The following is a 22,645-nucleotide window of genomic DNA, read 5'->3' as shown; positions in this document are numbered from 1 at the left end:
CAGCCCTTTACACACACACACACACACTATACCAGCCCTTTACACACACACACACACTATACCAGCCCTTTACACACACACACACACACTATACCAGCCCTTTACACACACACACACACACTATACCAGCCCTTTACACACACACACACACACTATACCAGCCCTTTACACACACACACACACCACACTATACCAGCCCTTTACACACACACACACACACACTATACCAGCCCTTTACACACACACACACACTATACCAGCCCTTTACACACACACACACACACTATACCAGCCCTTTACACACACACACACACTATACCAGCCCTTTACACACACACACACACTATACCAGCCCTTTACACACACACACACACTATACCAGCCCTTTACACACACACACACACTATACCAGCCCTTTCACACACACACACACACTATACCAGCCCTTTACACACACACACACACACTATACCAGCCCTTTACACACACACACACACTATACCAGCCCTTTACACACACACACACACACTATACCAGCCCTTTACACACACACACACACTATACCAGCCCTTTACACACACACACACACTATACCAGCCCTTTACACACACACACACACACTATACCAGCCCTTTACACACACACACACACTATACCAGCCCTTTACACACACACACACACACTATACCAGCCCTTTACACACACACACACACACACTATACCAGCCCTTTACACACACACACACACTATACCAGCCCTTTCACACACACACACACACTATACCAGCCCTTTACACACACACACACACACTATACCAGCCCTTTACACACACACACACACACTATACCAGCCCTTTACACACACACACACACACTATACCAGCCCTTTACACACACACACACACTATACCAGCCCTTTACACACACACACACACTATACCAGCCCTTTCACACACACACACACACTATACCAGCCCTTTACACACACACACACACTATACCAGCCCTTTACACACACACACACACTATACCAGCCCTTTACACACACACACACACTATACCAGCCCTTTACACACACACACACACTATACCAGCCCTTTACACACACACACACACACTATACCAGCCCTTTACACACACACACACACACCTATACCAGCCCTTTACACACACACACACACACTATACCAGCCCTTTACACACACACACACACACTATACCAGCCCTTTACACACACACACACACACTATACCAGCCCTTTACACACACACACACACTATACCAGCCCTTTACACACACACACACACACTATACCAGCCCTTTACACACACACACACTATACCAGCCCTTTACACACACACACACACTATACCAGCCCTTTACACACACACACACTATACCAGCCCTTTACACACACACACACACACTATACCAGCCCTTTACACACACACACACTATACCAGCCCTTTACACACACACACACACACTATACCAGCCCTTTCACACACACACACACACTATACCAGCCCTTTACACACACACACACTATACCAGCCCTTTACACACACACACACTATACCAGCCCTTTACACACACACACACACACTATACCAGCCCTTTACACACACACACACACTATACCAGCCCTTTACACACACACACACACACTATACCAGCCCTTTACACACACACACACACACTATACCAGCCCTTTACACACACACACACACTATACCAGCCCTTTACACACACACACACACACTATACCAGCCCTTTACACACACACACACACTATACCAGCCCTTTACACACACACACACACACTATACCAGCCCTTTACACACACACACACACTATACCAGCCCTTTCACACACACACACACACTATACCAGCCCTTTACACACACACACACTATACCAGCCCTTTACACACACACACACACTATACCAGCCCTTTACACACACACACACTATACCAGCCCTTTACACACACACACACACTATACCAGCCCTTTACACACACACACACTATACCAGCCCTTTACACACCACACACACTATACCAGCCCTTTACACACCACACACACACACTATACCAGCCCTTTACACACACACACACACACTATACCAGCCCTTTACACACACACACACACACACTATACCAGCCCTTTACACACCACACACTATACCAGCCCTTTACACACACACACACTATACCAGCCCTTTACACACACACACACCACACTATACCAGCCCTTTACACACACACACACACACTATACCAGCCCTTTACACACACACACACACACTATACCAGCCCTTTACACACACACACACACTATACCAGCCCTTTACACACACACACTATACCAGCCCTTTACACACACACACACACACTATACCAGCCCTTTACACACACACACACTATACCAGCCCTTTACACACACACACCACACTATACCAGCCCTTTACACACACACACACACTATACCAGCCCTTTACACACACACACACTATACCAGCCCTTTACACACACACACACACACTATACCAGCCCTTTACACACACACACACACTATACCAGCCCTTTACACACACACACACACACTATACCAGCCCTTTACACACACACACACACTATACCAGCCCTTTACACACACACACACTATACCAGCCCTTTACACACACACACACTATACCAGCCCTTTACACACACACACACACACTATACCAGCCCTTTACCACACACACACACACTATACCAGCCCTTTACACACACACACACACACTATACCAGCCCTTTACACACACACACACACACACTATACCAGCCCTTTACACACACACACACACACACTATACCAGCCCTTTACACACACACACACACACTATACCAGCCCTTTACACACACACACACACACACTATACCAGCCCTTTACACACACACACACTATACCAGCCCTTTACACACACACACACACACTATACCAGCCCTTTACACACACACACACACACACTATACCAGCCCTTTACACACACACACACACTATACCAGCCCTTTACACACACACACACACACTATACCAGCCCTTTACACACACACACACACTATACCAGCCCTTTACACACACACACACTATACCAGCCCTTTACACACACACACACACTATACCAGCCCTTTACACACACACACACTATACCAGCCCTTTACACACACACACACTATACCAGCCCTTTACACACACACACACTATACCAGCCCTTTACACACACACACACACTATACCAGCCCTTTACACACACACACACACACTATACCAGCCCTTTACACACACACACACACTATACCAGCCCTTTACACACACACACACACTATACCAGCCCTTTACACACACACACACACTATACCAGCCCTTTACACACACACACACACTATACCAGCCCTTTACACACACACACACTATACCAGCCCTTTACACACACACACACTATACCAGCCCTTTACACACACACACACACACACTATACCAGCCCTTTACACACACACACACACACACTATACCAGCCCTTTACACACACACACACACTATACCAGCCCTTTACACACACACACACACTATACCAGCCCTTTACACACACACACACACACTATACCAGCCCTTTCACACACACACACACACACTATACCAGCCCTTTACACACACACACACACTATACCAGCCCTTTCACACACACACACACTATACCAGCCCTTTACACACACACACACACACTATACCAGCCCTTTCACACACACACACACTATACCAGCCCTTTACACACACACACACACACTATACCAGCCCTTTACACACACACACACACACTATACCAGCCCTTTACACACACACACACACTATACCAGCCCTTTACACACACACACACACACACTATACCAGCCCTTTACACACACACACACTATACCAGCCCTTTCACACACACACACACACTATACCAGCCCTTTCACACACACACACACACTATACCAGCCCTTTCACACACACACACACACTATACCAGCCCTTTCACACACACACACACACACTATACCAGCCCTTTACACACACACACACACACACTATACCAGCCCTTTACACACACACACACACACACTATACCAGCCCTTTACACACACACACACACACTATACCAGCCCTTTACACACACACACACACTATACCAGCCCTTTCACACACACACACACACACACTATACCAGCCCTTTCACACACACACACACACTATACCAGCCCTTTCACACACACACACACTATACCAGCCCTTTACACACACACACTATACCAGCCCTTTACACACACACACTATACCAGCCCTTTACACACACACACTATACCAGCCCTTTCACACACACACTATACCAGCCCTTTACACACACACACACTATACCAGCCCTTTACACACACACACACACACTATACCAGCCCTTTACACACACACACACACTATACCAGCCCTTTACACACACACACACACACTATACCAGCCCTTTACACACACACACACACTATACCAGCCCTTTACACACACACACACACTATACCAGCCCTTTACACACACACACACTATACCAGCCCTTTACACACACACACACACACACACTATACCAGCCCTTTACACACACACACACACACACACACACACTATACCAGCCCTTTACACACACACACACACTATACCAGCCCTTTACACACACACACACACTATACCAGCCCTTTACACACACACACACACACTATACCAGCCCTTTACACACACACACTATACCAGCCCTTTACACACACACACACACACTATACCAGCCCTTTACACACACACACACACACTATACCAGCCCTTTACACACACACACACACCTATACCAGCCCTTTCACACACACACACACACTATACCAGCCCTTTCACACACACACACACACACTATACCAGCCCTTTACACACACACACACACTATACCAGCCCTTTACACACACACACACACACTATACCAGCCCTTTACACACACACACACTATACCAGCCCTTTACACACACACACACTATACCAGCCCTTTACACACACACACACACACACTATACCAGCCCTTTACACACACACACACACACACTATACCAGCCCTTTACACACACACACACACACACTATACCAGCCCTTTACACACACACACACACACTATACCAGCCCTTTACACACACACACACACTATACCAGCCCTTTACACACACACACACACACTATACCAGCCCTTTACACACACACACACACTATACCAGCCCTTTACACACACACACACACCTATACCAGCCCTTTACACACACACACACACTATACCAGCCCTTTACACACACACACACACTATACCAGCCCTTTACACACACACACACACTATACCAGCCCTTTACACACACACACACTATACCAGCCCTTTACACACACCACACACTATACCAGCCCTTTACACACACACACACACACTATACCAGCCCTTTACACACACACACACTATACCAGCCCTTTACACACACACACACTATACCAGCCCTTTACACACACACACTATACCAGCCCTTTACACACACACACTATACCAGCCCTTTACACACACACACTATACCAGCCCTTTACACACACACACACTATACCAGCCCTTTACACACACACACACTATACCAGCCCTTTACACACACACACACACACTATACCAGCCCTTTACACACACACACACACTATACCAGCCCTTTACACACACACACACTATACCAGCCCTTTACACACACACACACACACACTATACCAGCCCTTTACACACACACACACACACTATACCAGCCCTTTACACACACACACACACACTATACCAGCCCTTTACACACACACACACACACTATACCAGCCCTTTACACACACACACACACACTATACCAGCCCTTTACACACACACACACACACACTATACCAGCCCTTTACACACACACACACACACACTATACCAGCCCTTTACACACACACACACACACACTATACCAGCCCTTTACACACACACACACACACACGGTGTATCACACGGATGTACTGAGTACTACTGACCTGTATGGCTCACCAGTCAACAGTACAGTAGTGCGTTATCGTTACCTCACACTATACCAGCCCTTTACACACACACACACACACACACTATACCAGCCCTTTACACACACACACACACACTATACCAGCCCTTTACACACACACACACACACTATACCAGCCCTTTACACACACACACACACACTATACCAGCCCTTTACACACACACACACACACTATACCAGCCCTTTACACACACACACACACACTATACCAGCCCTTTACACACACACACACACACTATACCAGCCCTTTACACACACACACACACACACTATACCAGCCCTTTACACACACACACACACACACACACTATACCAGCCCTTTACACACACACACACACACACTATACCAGCCCTTTACACACACACACACACACACAGGTGTATCACACGGATGTACTGAGTACTACTGACCTGTATGGCTCACCAGTCAACAGTACAGTAGTGCGTTATCGTTACCTCACACTATACCAGCCCTTTACACACACACACACACACACACTATACCAGCCCTTTACACACACACTATACCAGCCCTTTACACACACACACCACACACTATACCAGCCCTTTACACACACACACACACACACAGGTGTATATCCGTGTGATAGGATACACTATCACACGGATGTACTGAGTACTACTGACCTGTATGGCTCACCAGTCAACAGTACAGTAGTGCGTTATCGTTACCTAACATGATACCAGCCCGACAGACAAAGACCTTGAATATAAGGTTCACTTGGGGGTAAGATGCCGAATAAAAAGCCTTTGAGGTTTTCAGAGATGGGCTACAGTCACACATAAGTGCTGTCCCCAAAGGGAGCATGTCATCCAATGCAGTGGTAAAACACTAAAGGGAATTAAGGAAAAGGCTCAAACACACTTGTGTACCACCTAGCACAGTATGTACTTAGCTTATTAAAATTGTTTACTCAATGTTGACGTCACAGTACACTTTACACCTACCTGTCCATTGAACTCATAGACAACAGAGACAGTATGTCAATGTCCAATATGGCACCTGATTCCCTTTATAGTCCATTATAAAGCGAATAGGGTGCCATTTGGGACAGTCTACATATCCTATTATTCAGGAAGTTGATTATAAGTATACAAAGTGTATATGCTACTTATTCTGGATTTATTGTTTTTCTGCTTTATTCTTTATCTTAGAATACGTGGGAGGCAAATTAACAGTTGTGGGGATGTCTTATGAGTGACTTGACTCCAATGAGAGAGGGGGAAATCATGGAGAGAGACAGAAAGGGATAAATATCAACATGCAAATGTGTGTAAATGCACTCCGTAGCTTATCTAGCGCTGCATTTACACTGGCAGCCCAATTCTGATATTGTTTCCACTAATTGGTCTTTTGACCAAACGCATCAGATCTTTTTCAGAGCTTTCTTGATGAAAACAAGATCCGAATTGGACTACCTGTGTAAACGCAGCCTAAGATAGAGTATCTTATATTTAATGGTAAACTACTGCTACAATCAAAAATGAAAACCCATCCCCCACAAGGTTGAATAATTAAATCTATGATTGGTGAGCGTGTTTTTAGTAAAAATAACTGCATGGAAATGTAGAAGATAGACCTGAAAATAAATTATAACTCATGCCTTAGGCATTGCCATCTCAATTGCTTATGGAGAGAACATGGTAGTCCTCCAAGCTTTGCTGCTCAATATTTTCTAAACCAGTAGGCCATTCAAAACGCGATATGCAATTAATCATGACAATGCATTTCAACCGTCCTCTCTCAACATCAATTATATATCAGTCAAAAGAATGGCCACACCTACTCATTCAAGATTTTTATTTTTGACTATTTTCTACATCGTGGAATAGTGAAGACATCAAAACTATGAAATAAGACATATGATAATCTGAATCAGGGTTAGTTTGGCAGCTGGTGTGAAAGAGGAGCGATTACAATAGAGGAAACCAAGTCTAGATTTAACTTTAGCCTGCAGCTTTGATATGTGCTGAGAGAAGGACAGTGCACTGTCTAGCCATACTCCCAAGTACTTGTATGAGGTGAATACCTCAAGCTCTAAGCCCTCAGAGGTAGTAATAACACCTGTGGGAGGAGGGGCATCCAACAGGTCCCAGACAAGCTCAATGGGATTGAGATCCGGGCTCGTCGCTGGCCATGGCAGACCACTGACATTCCTGTCTTGCAGGAAATCACGCACAGAACGAGCAGTATGCCTGGTGGCATTGTCATGCTGGAGGGTCATGTCAGGATGAGCCTGCAGGAAGGTTACCACATGAGGGAGGAGGGTGGCTTCCCTGTAACGCACAGCGTTGAGATGCCTGCAATGACGCTGTGACACACCGCCCCAGACCATAACGAACCTTCCACCTCCAAATCAATCCCGCTGCAGAGTACATGCCTCAGTGTAACGCTCATTCCTTCTACGATAAATGCGAATCCGACCATCTTCCCTGGTGAGACAAAACTTCAGTGAAGAGCAGTTTTTGCCAGTCATGTCTGGTCCAGTGACAGTGGGCTTGTGCCCATAAGCGACGTTGTTGCCGGTGATGTCTGGCGAGGACCTGCCTTACAACAGGCCTACTAGCCCTCAGTCCAGCCTCTCTCAACCTATTGCAGACAGTCTGAGCACTGATGGAGGAATTGTGCGTTCCTGGTGTAACTCGGGCAGTTGTTGTTGCCATCCTGTACCTGTCCCGCAGGTGTGATGTTTGGATGTACCGATCCTGTGCAGGTGTTGTTACACATGGTCTGCCACTGCGAGGACGATCAGCTGTCCGTCCTGTATCGCTGTCTTAGGCATCTCACAGTACAGACATTGCAATGTATTGCCCTGGCCACATCTGCAGTCCTCATGCCTCCTTGCATATTTTCACACAGATGAGCAGGGACCCTGGGCATCTTTCTTTTGGTGTTTTTCAGAGTCAGTAGAAAGGCCTCTTTCGTGTCCTAAGTTTTCATAACTGTGACCTTAATTGCCTACCATCTGTAAGCTGTTAGTGTCTTAAAGACCATTCCACAGGTGCATGTTCAATAATTGTTTATGGTTACATTTTACATTTTAGTCATTTAGCAGACACTCTTATCCAGAGCGACTTACAGTAGTGAATGCATACATTTCTTTTTTTTCCCCCCGTACTGGCCCCCCGTGGGAATCGAACCCACAACCCTGGCATTGCAAACACCATGCTCTACCAACTGAGCCACATGGGACCATTGGTTGGTTGAACAAGCATGGGAAACAGTGTTCAAACCCTTTACAATGAAGATCTGTGAAGTTATTTGGATTTTTACGAATCATCTTTGAAAGACGTGATCCTGAAAAAGGGACGTTTCTTTTTTTGCTGAGTTGAGCACGCTTCTGTCTATTTGAGCTGGTCAGTATGTGTTGGTAATCATGTTTAACGCAGCTTTTTTATGTATCGCGTATTAAAACTGCATAAGTGTTGCCCTCCGCTTTCTGGAGGACCGAGTTCAATGGAATTTGAGTATGATAGCTAAGGAGATGGAGAAAACACCTGTCTCCAGCTTACATCTTCAAACGAAGGGAAACCATGACATCCGTGACAGGAGACGCATCCATCTATGATGTATATGGGTAAGAAAGTGGTTTCATTTCTAGTTAAAGTGTACTGCTTGCTAACGTTACGTGTATGATCTTATTATTTGTATCTCAGAGCCATTTGCTTGGCTAACTAACATTGAACCTAGTTGGTTAGCTCCCTGCAGATTCATGCAGGTTAGTAACGTCATGAGTTGTGATTATGGTTCATTGTTTAGCTAGATAGCTTTAACAAAAGAGTTCACTATGCAAGTAACCATTTCGGGTGTGTTCGTAAATTCAGTCTGTACTTCTACTCCGATTTCAGAGCACTCTCTTCTGAGTGAGCCAGAGCGCAGAATAACTGATGAATTTACAAACGCTGAATACCAGTTGTATATGGTTGGGGTCAGAAACTGTTGGCAAAAAAAGCATAATTAAATTGTTGCCTACGGCACAGTTAGTCAACAACTCTCTGGATAACATGAAAACAGCACAACCAGCTGTGCTAGGGCGAGTAAAATGTTCTGAGTGTGGTGTTCTCTCATTATGTGTCTTGAAGTAGCTAGCAAGCTAGCCAATGTTAGCCAGTTAGCTTGGGTGCTTGACTGCCATTGTGCGGTCAGAACTTTCAGATCAAACCTACTCATCGGCCAGAGCGTCCAGTGTGCGCTCTGAATGCTCTGAGAGCCAAACGCTCTGAATTTACGAACAAACAATCTGACAGCACAGTTGCAGTCACCAAAACTCTGTATAACATAACAGCCTTACAAGCTCTGCTAGGGCGAGTAATGTTCAGTGAGCTGTTCTCTCATTTGTATCTGGAAGTAGCTAGCAAGTTAGCTTAGGTGCTTGAATGCTATTTATTTATTATTATTATTATTATGAACAAAACAAATACAAAAACAGAAATATACAAACAAGTGTACATAAACCTAACCAACAGGGGTATTACATATCAATATACTAATCATTTTTAAATAATATTTAAATTCTATGTGAAGAGAGGTTTGTTCTCTGACCACTTCATTTCATGGAGCAAAAAAAATTTGCCATGAAAAATAAACAAATTAACAATGAAAGTTAAATCAGGGTCCATATAATTTGGATCTTTAAAAAACATATCATATTCTTTCAAATTAACATGAATAGTAGTTTATTTTCAAATAAAATGTTCTAACTCAGTCCAATCTTCTGACATAAGAACAGTCCCAAAATAAATGGTCAAGAGTCTCTGGGTCACAACCACAAAATACACATTTGTTATCAATACAGTTGAAGTCGGAAGTTTACATACACTTAGGTTGGAGTCATTAAAACTCGTTTTTCAACCACTCTAAAGCTTTGGCAAGTCAGTTAGGACATCAACTTTGTGGATGACACGTAATTTTTCCAACAATTGTTTACATACAGATTATTTCACTTATAATTCACTGTATCACAATTCCAGTGGATCAGAAGATTAAATACACTAAGTTGACTGTGCCTTTAAACAGCTTGGAAAATTCCAGAAAATGATGTCATGGCTTTTGAAGCTTCTGACATAATTTGAGTCAATTGGAGGTGTACCTATGCATTTCAAGGCCTACCTTCAAACTCAGTGCCTCTTTGCTTGACATCATGGGAAAATCTAAAGAAATCAGCCAAGACCTCAGAAAAACAATTGAAGACCTCCACAAGTCTGGTTCATCCTTGGGAGCAATTTCCAAACGCCTGAAGGTACCACGTTCATCTGTACAAACAATAGTACACAAGTACAAACACCATGGGACCACACAGCTGTCATACCGCTCAGGAAGGAGATGCATTTTGTCTCCTAGAGATGAACGTACTTTGGTGCTAAAAGTGCAAATCAATCCCAGAACAACAGCAAAGGACATTGTGAAGATGCTGGAGGAAACAGGTACAAAAGTCTCACTATCCACAGTAAAATGAGTCCTATATCGACATAACTTGAAAGGCCGCTCAGCGAGGAAGAAGCCACTGCTCCAAAACCACCATAAAAAAGCCAGACTACGGTTTGCAACTGCACATGGGGACAAAGACTGTACTTTTGAGGAATGTCCTCTGGTCTGATTAAACAAAAATGGAGCTGTTTGGCCATAATGACCATCGTTATGTTTGAAGGAAAAAGGGGGACGCTTGCAAGCCGAAGAACACAATTCTAACCGTGAAGCACGGGGTGGCAGCATCATGTTTTGGGGTGCTTTGCTGCAGGATGGACTGGTGCACTTCACAAAATAGATGGCATCATTTGCAAGGAAAATTCTGTGCATATATTGAAGCAACAGCTCAAGACATCAGTCAGGAAGTTAAAGCTTGGTCGCAAATGGGTCTTCCAAATGAACAATGACCCCAAGCATGCTTCCAAAGTTGTGGCAAAATGGCTTTAGGACAACAAAGTCAAGGTATTGGAGTCACAAAGCTCTGACCTCAATCCAATAGAAAATGTGTGGGCAGAACTGAAAAAGCTTGTGCGAGCAAGGAGGCCTACAAACCTGACTCAGTTACACAAGCTCTGTCAGGAGGAATGGGCCAAAATTCACCCAACTTATTGTGGGAAGCTTGTGGAGGCTACCCGAAATATTTGACCCAAGTTAAACAATTTAAAGGCAATGCTACCAAATGCTAATTGAGTGTATGTAAACTTCTGACCCACTGGGAATGTGATGAAATAAATCATTCTCTCTACTATTATTCTGACATTTCACATTCTTAAAATAAAGTGGTGATCCTAACTGACCTAAGACAGGGAATTTTTACCACGATTAAAGGTCAGGAATTGTGAAAAACTGAGTTTAAATGGTGTATGTAAACCTCTGACTTCAACTGTAGCTATTTTGAATATGTGTATAATAAAGGCCTTTACAAGGGTGTTTAACTGCTGTTAGTACAGAACACTCAGATCAACCCTTAAAGAGATGGGAGGGGCTAAAGATTAAGAGAGTGTGAATGATGCTGAATGGGTGTAGACAAAGAAGGGCTCTCCGGTAGTAGCGCTTGCTGGTTTTTTTCGACTGCACAAATTAGCTTTTAACAAGGCGCACCTGTTAATTGAAATGCATTCCAGGTGACTACCTCATGAAGGTGGTTGAGAGAATGCCAAGAGTGTGCAAAGCTGTCATCAAGGCAAAGGGTGGCTCTTTTGAAGAATCTCAAATATAAAATACATTTTGATTTGATTAACAGTTTTTTTGGTTACTATCTGATTCCGTGCAGTATGTGTTATTTCATAGTCTTGATGTCTTCATTATTATTGTAGAAAATAGTAAAAATAAAGGAAAACCCTACAATGAGTAGGTGTGTCTAAACTTTTGACTGGTACTGATATATATATATATATATATGTATGTGTATGCGTGTGTGTTTTGTTTTTCAATGATGTAATTGATAGGACAGGTGGGTCAAATGATCATCCTGAGGTATGTTGCACGTGGCAAATTGATACAGGAAACGACTCATAGGAAGAAATTAAATGGTGTTCTTAACTATTGTGTCCAGGTACACAAATTTCTCTTATGCCTTTGTAGTAACTTTGTAATTACACTAACATCATTGTATTATGTTGTTACATAGTACATGTTGTCACATTGCAATTACTTAAATTTAAACAATATTGTCAATGTAGCAATTACAGCGTTACGATACAATTATACTTTGTGTAAAGTGTGACCAAAATTAACAAATAATCCTGTATTCAGTATTACAGAAATGTGAGGGGATGTGTCTGAGCTAGGAGAATTTATTTCATATATTCCTTGTTTTATTTGGTCGCGAGCAATCAATATGCACAGTAAATCAAGGATAGTACAAATCACAGTGATAAAAAATGTGGGTTAAATTGACTCTATTGGGAATTATCTTCAAGAGAGTGATACGCTCCCTGGAGTTAGTGTTGATAACTTGAAGGAGTACTTTTTACTCCATTAAGAGTAACCAGAGACAGGAGCCCAATCCCAAATCGACCCCTAGACCCTACACCATATGCATTTGTGGAGATCTGTGAGGATTTGACAAGTGTTAGTGATAACCTTGTCAACTGATAGGCTAGGTGAAAGTTTCACCTGTCAAACCGTCTCAGATCTCCACAATTGCATAAGGTGTAGGATCTAGGGGTTGATTTGGGATTGGGCAAGGGACTTAAATCTATGGAGTTATCCACAAATGTGGGAGGGGCCTCATTGTCATATTTCCCAGCATGCCCTGTTGATTTGTTTAGTTGTTTGTTTCATTATCTGTGTTTTCGAATGTACATTGATTGTTTTTGATTCTATGCTACACACAGATAAGAAGCATGCATTTTTCTAAACTAATCCAATTGTCACGTCCTGACCAGTATAAGGGTTATTTGTTATTGTAGTTTGGTCAGGACGTGGCAGAGGGTATTTTGTTTGTGTGGTTCGGGATGGTGTTTTATGCAGTAAGGTGTTTGATTTATTATTTCCGGGTTATGTTCTTTCTGGTTTGTTGTATGTCTATGTTTAGGTTGATGGGGGGGTTGGACTCAATTGGAGGCAGGTGCTTTCTCGTTGCCTCTGATTGAGAGTCCTATATATGGGTAATTGTTTGGTTTAGTGTTGTGGGAGATTGTTTCTTGTTTTGCCTGTGTGAGCCTGACAAGACTTTTGTTGTTCGTACGTTTTTCGTTTGTTGTTTTTTGGTGTTCACTTTATTTAAAAATAAATACAAGATGAGCATCCACATTCCTGCTGCGTTTTGGTCCTCTATTCCCGACGACAACCGTTACAGAATCTCCCACCACAAATGGACCAAGCAGCGGAGTAAGTAGCAAGGGGAATTCGATATGGACTGGCGGGAGAAATAGACGTGGGAGCAGATTCTGGCCGGAGAGGGCCCATGGAGAGGGGTCGGCCTGCGACCCGGGACCGAAGGGAGTCCGAGTAAGTCTATTGACGATCCGGAACTAAATATGAGTAACTGTGTTTCAAATGAGTCTGCCTACAGTGTGGAACGGAAGAGGTCTGCCTACGATCCGGAATGAGGGGAGTCTGCTTACGGCCCGAAACTGAGCAAGTCTGTCTGCATTCTGGAGGACAGTAGGCCGGAGCCAGAACCACCTCCTGTATAGGTGGGTTGGGGAGGGGGGGTGTAGCACAAGTGCCGTCGGTGATGGCAGCCACCCTCCCTTTAGTTTAGGGGGATTTTTTGTTGTTGTTTTTTTATTTTTTTATTTATGAGGTGCATCCGGGGTCTGCACCTTTAGGGGGGGGTACTGTCACGTCCTGACCAGTATAAGGGTTATTTGTTATTGTAGTTTGGTCAGGACGTGGCAGAGGGTATTTTGTTTGTGGTTCGGGGTGGTGTTTTATGTAGTAGGGTGTTTGATTTATTATTTCCGGGTTTATGTTCTAGATTTGTATTCTATGTTCTTTCTGGTTTGTTGTATGTCTATGTTTAGGTTGATGGGGGGTTGGACTCTCAATTGGAGGCAGGTGCTTTCTCGTTGCCTCTGATTGAGAGTCCTATATATGGGTAATTGTTTGGTTTAGTGTTGTGGGAGATTGTTTCTTGTTTTGCCTGTGTGAGCCTGACAAGACGTTGTTGTTTTTTGGTGTTCACTTTATTTAAAAATAAATACAAGATGAGCATCCACATTCCTGCTGCGTTTTGGTCTTCTATTCCCGACGACAACCGTTACACCAATCTGTAAGTGGTTGTACTTATAGCAACCGTTGGTAAGATTGTTGTTCCAGTTTACATGCTGTAGGTAGTCTTCATGTACACCATTTCATCCTTACTTTGACAGGCATTCTGATTGCAAGTTATAAATGATTTAAAAGAGCTGGATATCTTCCTGCAAGTTGGCTTCCAGAAATGTCAAACCACCTTAATGTGAAATATTCAAATAAACCTGTACATCCTTATAACTCAAAGGAACTAAACTGAAAGAGAAATGTGCTCTGCTGTATTTGATTGTTAATTCACAACAAAAAAGTTTAAAATGGCAAGGGAGTTCACTAAAAACAACACTGAAAATGGCAATTGGAGTTAAATTTATGCAACTCTGAGAGTTGGATATTTACTCCATTAGTTTTGTTTTAACGCCAAAAATATCAACACCATGACCAGTGTAGTTTAAGCATAAAATGGGGGTGCCCTTGATAAGCAGTCTGTAAGTATTGCCACCAGTCATACGACAGGACCATATAGAACATTCAAATTATTTTCAAAAGGCTAGTCCTTTTTCCCCTATAGCTGGTGTAACCTACTGTTACATTGTAACAAATGTTATATTTCAATGGCGAACGTGTATAAAGATGGCAGAGTACGGATACTGTATGATGCCATTGTTTTACCACCGAGTCTTTAAACTATGGGGCGCGACATGGTTCAATGCACCAATAAATTAGCACAATATACTTTTTAAAATTGCTGCCGTCTTGGAGCTAGAATGCTAATGCCGATACAAAGAAAGAGTAACGTAGAGCAATATGGCAAACGAGGCATTTGTGGTAAGTGCATGGAGGCAGCCATCTTCATGCACTTCCTCCATTGCTGCCATGTTGGACAATTACATTCCAGTAATATAACATTTGGTGACAGCATCTTAGCGGCCAAAATGGAACGTCAGTATGGCAACATGGTCCAGTTGTATACTAGTTGTATACTATTTTGTAAAAACAATTTGAGCAACCCGAAAAATACTTCAACTGGTTGTAATCTGCTTATCTGACCAGATAACAACCAACATATGACATCTTTCCTAAATGTTCAATATGTCACTGCTCTGTATTAGTTTCCTAATACTGTATTGGTTATTAAAGTCACTGCACATACCTGTCTACTCTGACCAGGTACGAGGAGGTCTGATACTAGATGCTTGGTCCCAATGCTCTCAGCCCGGGACTGTACAATGGAATCCTGCAATTTAAAAGAAGCATGATAAGCAGAGTGATTTCACTACATAGACCTAACCTGTCGCAGCAGAGGCTCAACTGAGACCTTATCACCAAAAACCCCCTGTGGATTCAATTAGGAAGTGCAGGATTACTGCTGCAGCATCTGGATGATAACATATTATTCCCCACAGAGCTTTACATTGCAAATATTGAATGATCCCCCTGTATGTGCCAATATTCTGTCCTATTTAAAGAGGATATGTTGCATGTGTTGATGGCTTTCAACAGGGAAAAGATAGTTAGGCAACATCTTTTGGTGAAAAATCAGTTCACTGTGAGACATAATGGTAGTTTCTTACTAATAGGCTACACATTTATTTGTAACATACAGTGCTACTGCAATGTATGTTGATTAGAAACAAGTGATCTGGGGACTTGTGTTTTCCAAAGCTCGAAGGTAACCCTTAGGAGTACTGTTGATCAAAGCTTGAGTTCTGGTCTGTCCAGAACCCATCCATGCTCCTCAAGACATGGCCGTGTCTATGTTGAAAATATTCGATCATCGTGCTTAAGAAAAAAAAAAAAAGTTACTACGCACTGGATTTTGCACACGATAGAAGACATACTTTCTCTACAACGTGAATTGGAGTTAGCTCCTGGAAGAACCTGGCGAAGATCAAAGGATCAAACACCTGTCATTTTCAGCCCAGACCCCTGCAAAGAAGTGGCAGCCTGCTCTTGCCTAAGGCAATACACCTGAGCTTTCCATTTAAAATTCCCTTACACTTCACACGGTAGCTATATTTCTGTTAAAATCTCTGTGAAAGCATAACACTTCTGTCCCCCGGTGACAGTGAACATTACTGCTGGAAAGATTACGGTAAAAAAAAAAACTGACCTATAGAAATCTGTCATTCAGTTTTATATGAAAAACACATCTATGTCTCATGGAGTGCTTAAATTAATTATCTAGTCAATTAACTCAAGAGTTTGGTTTATCTTCTCAGAGCCATTTTGGTTATTCATGCCATATTCAGTAAGACTACATTTCTTTGATTAAAATTGGACTTGGGATGCATGCACTTTACTCACTCTTAATGGGAAACTTCTTCAGTCAATGAGAGCCTTAGCAATTAACATACCTAAGAGGAGAAGACTTGGGATGATAAGCTACGTGACGCATATCTACGGGAGTATGTCTGTACTGCACACACAGTCATTTTAAAAGAATTCCATGCATAGTCTGAAACATTTCCTGGCCCAAAATTAAGCCCTACATTAAAATACCTTTACTTATATTTAAACAAGTTTAGCTCAGATGGACTTCAAGTAGGCCTCCCACTCTCAGAAACAGTCATTCAACAGTTTCATGTTTTTCAGACCTGGGTCCAAAAAGTATTTGTTTTCTTTCAAGCACTTTGAATATTTGATTGAACCTGCCAGAAGTGCCAGATGGACAGGGTTTGCACTTTTGGGACTATTCCATTCAACAACTAAAGCGCAACTAAAGCATGATTAAACACAGGTAAAGTATTTGAAAGAAAAATACTTTTTGGACCCAGGTCTGTTATTTTCACACTTGTACTAAATTGGGCAAGATGGGGTTAAGCAGTTGCAACACCTTTGTAAATACAATATAGTGACAGACACTAATAATGCAGAGGTAGCTAAATAATGATACATTTTCTGTAAAAATGACCCTAGAATGTTTGCCCTTCCGTCACCTCCACAAATGAATGCTTCTGCTATAATTCAATAGGACCGTCTCTGCCCTATAGCTTCATATATTACATTGTAATTATGTATTTCTGATGGATAACCCTATAGAAGCATGGGGTTACCTTCAGTTGAAGGGAAAGCCGTTCTATCAGGGCAGAGGTGGAGCACAAAACATTTGACAGCACAACATCCACAAATAATAGATGCATTAGGGTAAAACACTAAATAATGATGGACAGATCTGCAAAGACCATGGCTGTCTTCGGGCTAAGCTTTCTCATTGCCCTGTGTCATCAGTCAGCTGCATGAATAGCCTATCTGCAGTGTCGGATCATTAGTATTGTATTGACATGAACTATTTGGACTGTTGGTGAAATGTGTTCTATGAAAGAAACCCTATATGAAATTTTAGCCATCATGTTTTGAGAAAATTGTTTCTTGGTTAGTTTTTTTGTTTTTCCACTATGGTATCAGTCAAAGTACAATGGAACGTTCTACATAAGAACATATTACATAAATAAGAAGGCGTTAATGCCTTATAATATGTTAATTTTGCATTTGAACTTTCACGTTGAGCCACATGCATATCTGGCTGCATGAACTACTTTAATTAAAATATATATATAATTTTAAAAAGTCTTTATTCTAACTGGTAACGGGAAAGGTATTTCATAACATTTAGATAATGGTGTAGGCATGGGCATGCTGAACGGTCACTAATGTATTCAGGACATCAATATTGTTGCACAAAATTATTCCATTCTGCAAATTCCCCACATATTCAAAAGAAAAATGTCAAACAAAACAAAACTGGTTAATAACCTCAAACGGAGATATGCCAGAATAATAACAAAAACACTTTTGTACCTGGTCAGTGTGTCATTGGGTTACTTTTTGTAGGCTTAGAAAAACCTGCACACCAAAAGCAATGACAGTCATTCGGGAGAAAAATAGAGAACATGAAAACAGATTGCTGATTATTGGAAATATAAATTCCTCCCAACACATAGATAGGCTCTGTGTCATATTCGTAATACACGTTTTTGTAAGAGGGTAAAGACACATACATTCTCTTCTCGGACACTGTAATTATAAGTCAATAGCGAGCTATCCAAAAGTCGAAATGCATTTAAAAAAGAAAAAAAATCTGTGAGAATTGAGGCACTGAAATGCAAAAATAACAAAATAATGACGAACAAAAACAGAGAAAAAGAAGAAAAAAAAGAAAAGGTAAGAGGGGAAGAAATTACTCACCAAGGAAAATTTCAAGAGTAAAATTGTTCAAAGAGCAATAAGAGCTCAACAGACGCAGAAAAAGGTACAGTACTGTCACGGCAGCAAGGCAAGCACCGACTGTAGTGAAATTCAGCAAAGAGCCACTATCTGCATGGAGCAAACCATTTCTTTACCATAGGGGTGGAAACAAGGGATCTGTCTCTGCACAGTGCACTGGAAGTTTCATTCCCACCGCATGATTAAGGCAAAGATTATTCACCCCCATGAAAACCATGTGAAATGTTGATAATCATTTATATGAATAACATTTTAAACTTTGTTTCCCCATTTCAAATTGTGTAACACAAATCACAATTCGAATGACTGCAGTTGACTGCTGAATAATATTGTCAGGTACAATGTAATGTCGTAATTTGTTCGTGTTTAGCACTGTTATCCTACCTGTTAGTGGCTTGCATAATCTAATTTTTCAACGGAATTGATTTGAGTTTGTTTACAAATTAAATGCTTATATTTAGTTTGTATTGTTACAAACAGGTAATGTAACAATTATACACTGTAATTGCACTGTACCTGCCATTACCATGTGAATACTTAAGAGGGCCCTACCTTTATACAGCTATAATCCTGATCTTGGCCGACCATCACTGAATTAGTGGATCACTGAATGACTGCAGTCTATTCTAATATGCAATTTTCATTAGGATCAAATCAAATTGTATTGGTCACATACACGTGTTTAGCAGATGTTATTGTGGATGTAGCGAAATGCTTGTGCGGGAACTTTTTATCAAATGGTGCAGTAACTGAAATACACCAACTCAAGTGTCCATTTCATGGGCTATAATCAATTGGAGAATATCTATATTTTTTTACGTTTTATTGAGATCGTATGAAAATCAGAAGAGGATACAGTTAGGTGGGAGAAACAGTGGGAAGGGTGAACAACCAGGGGATTGAACCTTGGTCACCAGTGGGAATAATTGCATGTGACTTGTGCTAGGAGTGTTACCACTCAACTACAGCTCTGCACAGAGATGACAAGATATTTGAAATGAGTTCAGTGCAGTATAAATCCATTGGCATGGTCCTCCATGCTGCTAAGGTTTTGTGCAGAGTGAACTGAGGGCCAGTGCTTCTTGGCTTTGCAGCGCGCTGCTGATGGAGTGTCTAACACCACCCCGAAACAGTAGTGTTAGCAGCATAGACACAAAAGTAGTTTGGGGGTGGGGGGGTTAGATTTTTTTTCGGGGTGTGCTGCAGCACTCCTACTTTCCGTGGCTATGGTTAGCAGTCTGGCTGCCCAGGGTTTATTGTCTCAATGTTCCAGACCGCAAAAGATGCTCTCATCTTACAGCAGTGTCTAGCTCTACAGTGCCCTCTTCGTCAGTCTCGCATCGACCCACACGCACCGCCCATACCAGGGGGGGGGGGGGGACATGCACAGCCAGAATTAAGGGCATGTTATCCATGTGTGGATGTAAAATCTCACAGGCTTACTCAACTGTTTAACTTTACTTGTCTTGGTGTTTGCGTTGAAATGTACACTGTGACAGTGTTAGCCAAGCCTCTGATCTTAGGACTGAAAGAAGAAATATGCCTTAATGTGGCCTAACATGAAAAGATAAGAGGTATGGCATGATGGATGTACACATTCACACAACTTTCCACAGTGATATAGGAGCAGTTTGTCGAAAGGATTCCACTAAGCACTGAGTCTATATTAACCTGTTTAGGATAGGGGGCAGTATTTTCACGGCCGGATAAAAAAACGTACCCGATTTAATCTGGTTATTACTCCTGACCAGAAACTAGAATATGCATATAATTGTTTGATTTGGATAGAAAACACCCTAAAGTTTCTAAAACTGTTTGAATGGTGTCTGTGAGTATAACAGAACTCATATGGCAGGCCAAAACCTGAGAAGATTGCATACAGGAAGTGCCCTCTCTGACAAGATCTTGGCCTTCTATAGCCTCTTTATGGAAAATAGAGGATCTGTGCTGTAACGTGACATTTAAGGCTCCCATAGGCTCTCAGAAGGCGCCAGAACGGAGAATGTTGACTCTGCAGTCCCTGGCTGAAAAACAGTAGCGCATTTGGATAGTGGTCGATCTGAGAACAATGAGATGGGCGCACGCGTGCACGTGAAGAGTCCATTTTACATTTTCAGTCTTTGAACGAAAACGACGTCTCCCGGTCGGAATATTATCGCTATTTTACGAGAAAAATCGCATAAAAATTGATTTTAAACAGCGTTTGACATGCTTCGAAGTACGGTAATGGAATATTTTGACATTTTTTGTCACGATACGCGCCGGCGCGTCACCCTTCGGATAGTGTCTTGAACGCAAGAACAAAAAAAAAATGGTAATTCGCGCCACGCCCTATCTTTGGACATTGGAGCGGTGTTCCGCTAGCGTAACATCTAGATGTAAGAGGTTAATAACCTCTTACATCTAGACGTTCCGCTAGCGGAACACCTGCTCCAATATCCAATGATAGGCGTGGCGTGAAATACAAACTCCTCGAAAAGCCGAAAACTTCAATTTTTCAAACATATGACTATTTTACACCATTTTAAAGACAAGACTCTCCTTTATCTAACCACACTGTCCGATTTCAAAAAGGCTTTACAATGAAAGCAAAACATTAGATTATGTCAGCAGAGTACCCAGCCAGAAATAATCAGACACCCATTTTTCAAGCTAGCATATAATGTCACAAAAAACAAAACCACAGCTAAATGCAGCACTAACCTTTGATGATCTTCATCAGATGATACTCCTAGGACATTATGTTATACAATACATGCATGTTTTGTTCAATCAAGTTCATATTTATATAAAAAAACAGCTTTTTACATTAGCATGTTACGTTCAGAACTAGCATTCCCACCGAACACTTCCGGTGAATTTACTAAATTACTCACGATAAACGTTCACAAAAAAACAATTATTTGAAGAATTATAGATACAGAACTCCTTTATGCAATCGCGGTGTCCGATTTTAAAATAACTTTTCGGTGAAAGCACATTTTGCAATATTCTGAGTAGATATCATGGCTAGCTATTTTGACACCCACCAAGTTTGGCACTCAC

At 42.1% G+C, this 22,645-nt stretch overlaps 1 protein-coding gene across 2 annotated transcripts in view; it reads right to left on the bottom strand.

Moving 5' to 3' along the window:
* The window catches only part of raly (RALY heterogeneous nuclear ribonucleoprotein), a 155,218-nt gene extending 135,534 nt beyond the window's left edge, over positions 1 to 19,684 (bottom strand). The window contains exons 1-2 of one of the 2 annotated variants that reach the window (XM_045691387.2): positions 19,562 to 19,684; positions 16,527 to 16,610 (exon numbers count right to left, since the gene is read on the bottom strand). The gene's annotated coding sequence lies outside the window, so the exon portion shown is untranslated. The remainder of the gene's footprint in view (positions 1 to 16,526; positions 16,611 to 19,561) is intronic. The other variant, XM_045691386.2, reaches the window with a different exon arrangement.
* Positions 19,685 to 22,645: the final 2,961 nt, after the last annotated feature.

The sequence above is a fragment of the Salmo salar genome, chromosome 12 (genome assembly GCF_965601325.2).
Source record: "Salmo salar chromosome 12, fSalSal1, whole genome shotgun sequence".
In the NCBI taxonomy this organism is placed as follows: Eukaryota; Metazoa; Chordata; class Actinopteri; order Salmoniformes; family Salmonidae; genus Salmo; species Salmo salar.
This window is presented reverse-complemented; position numbering and strand designations above follow the sequence as displayed.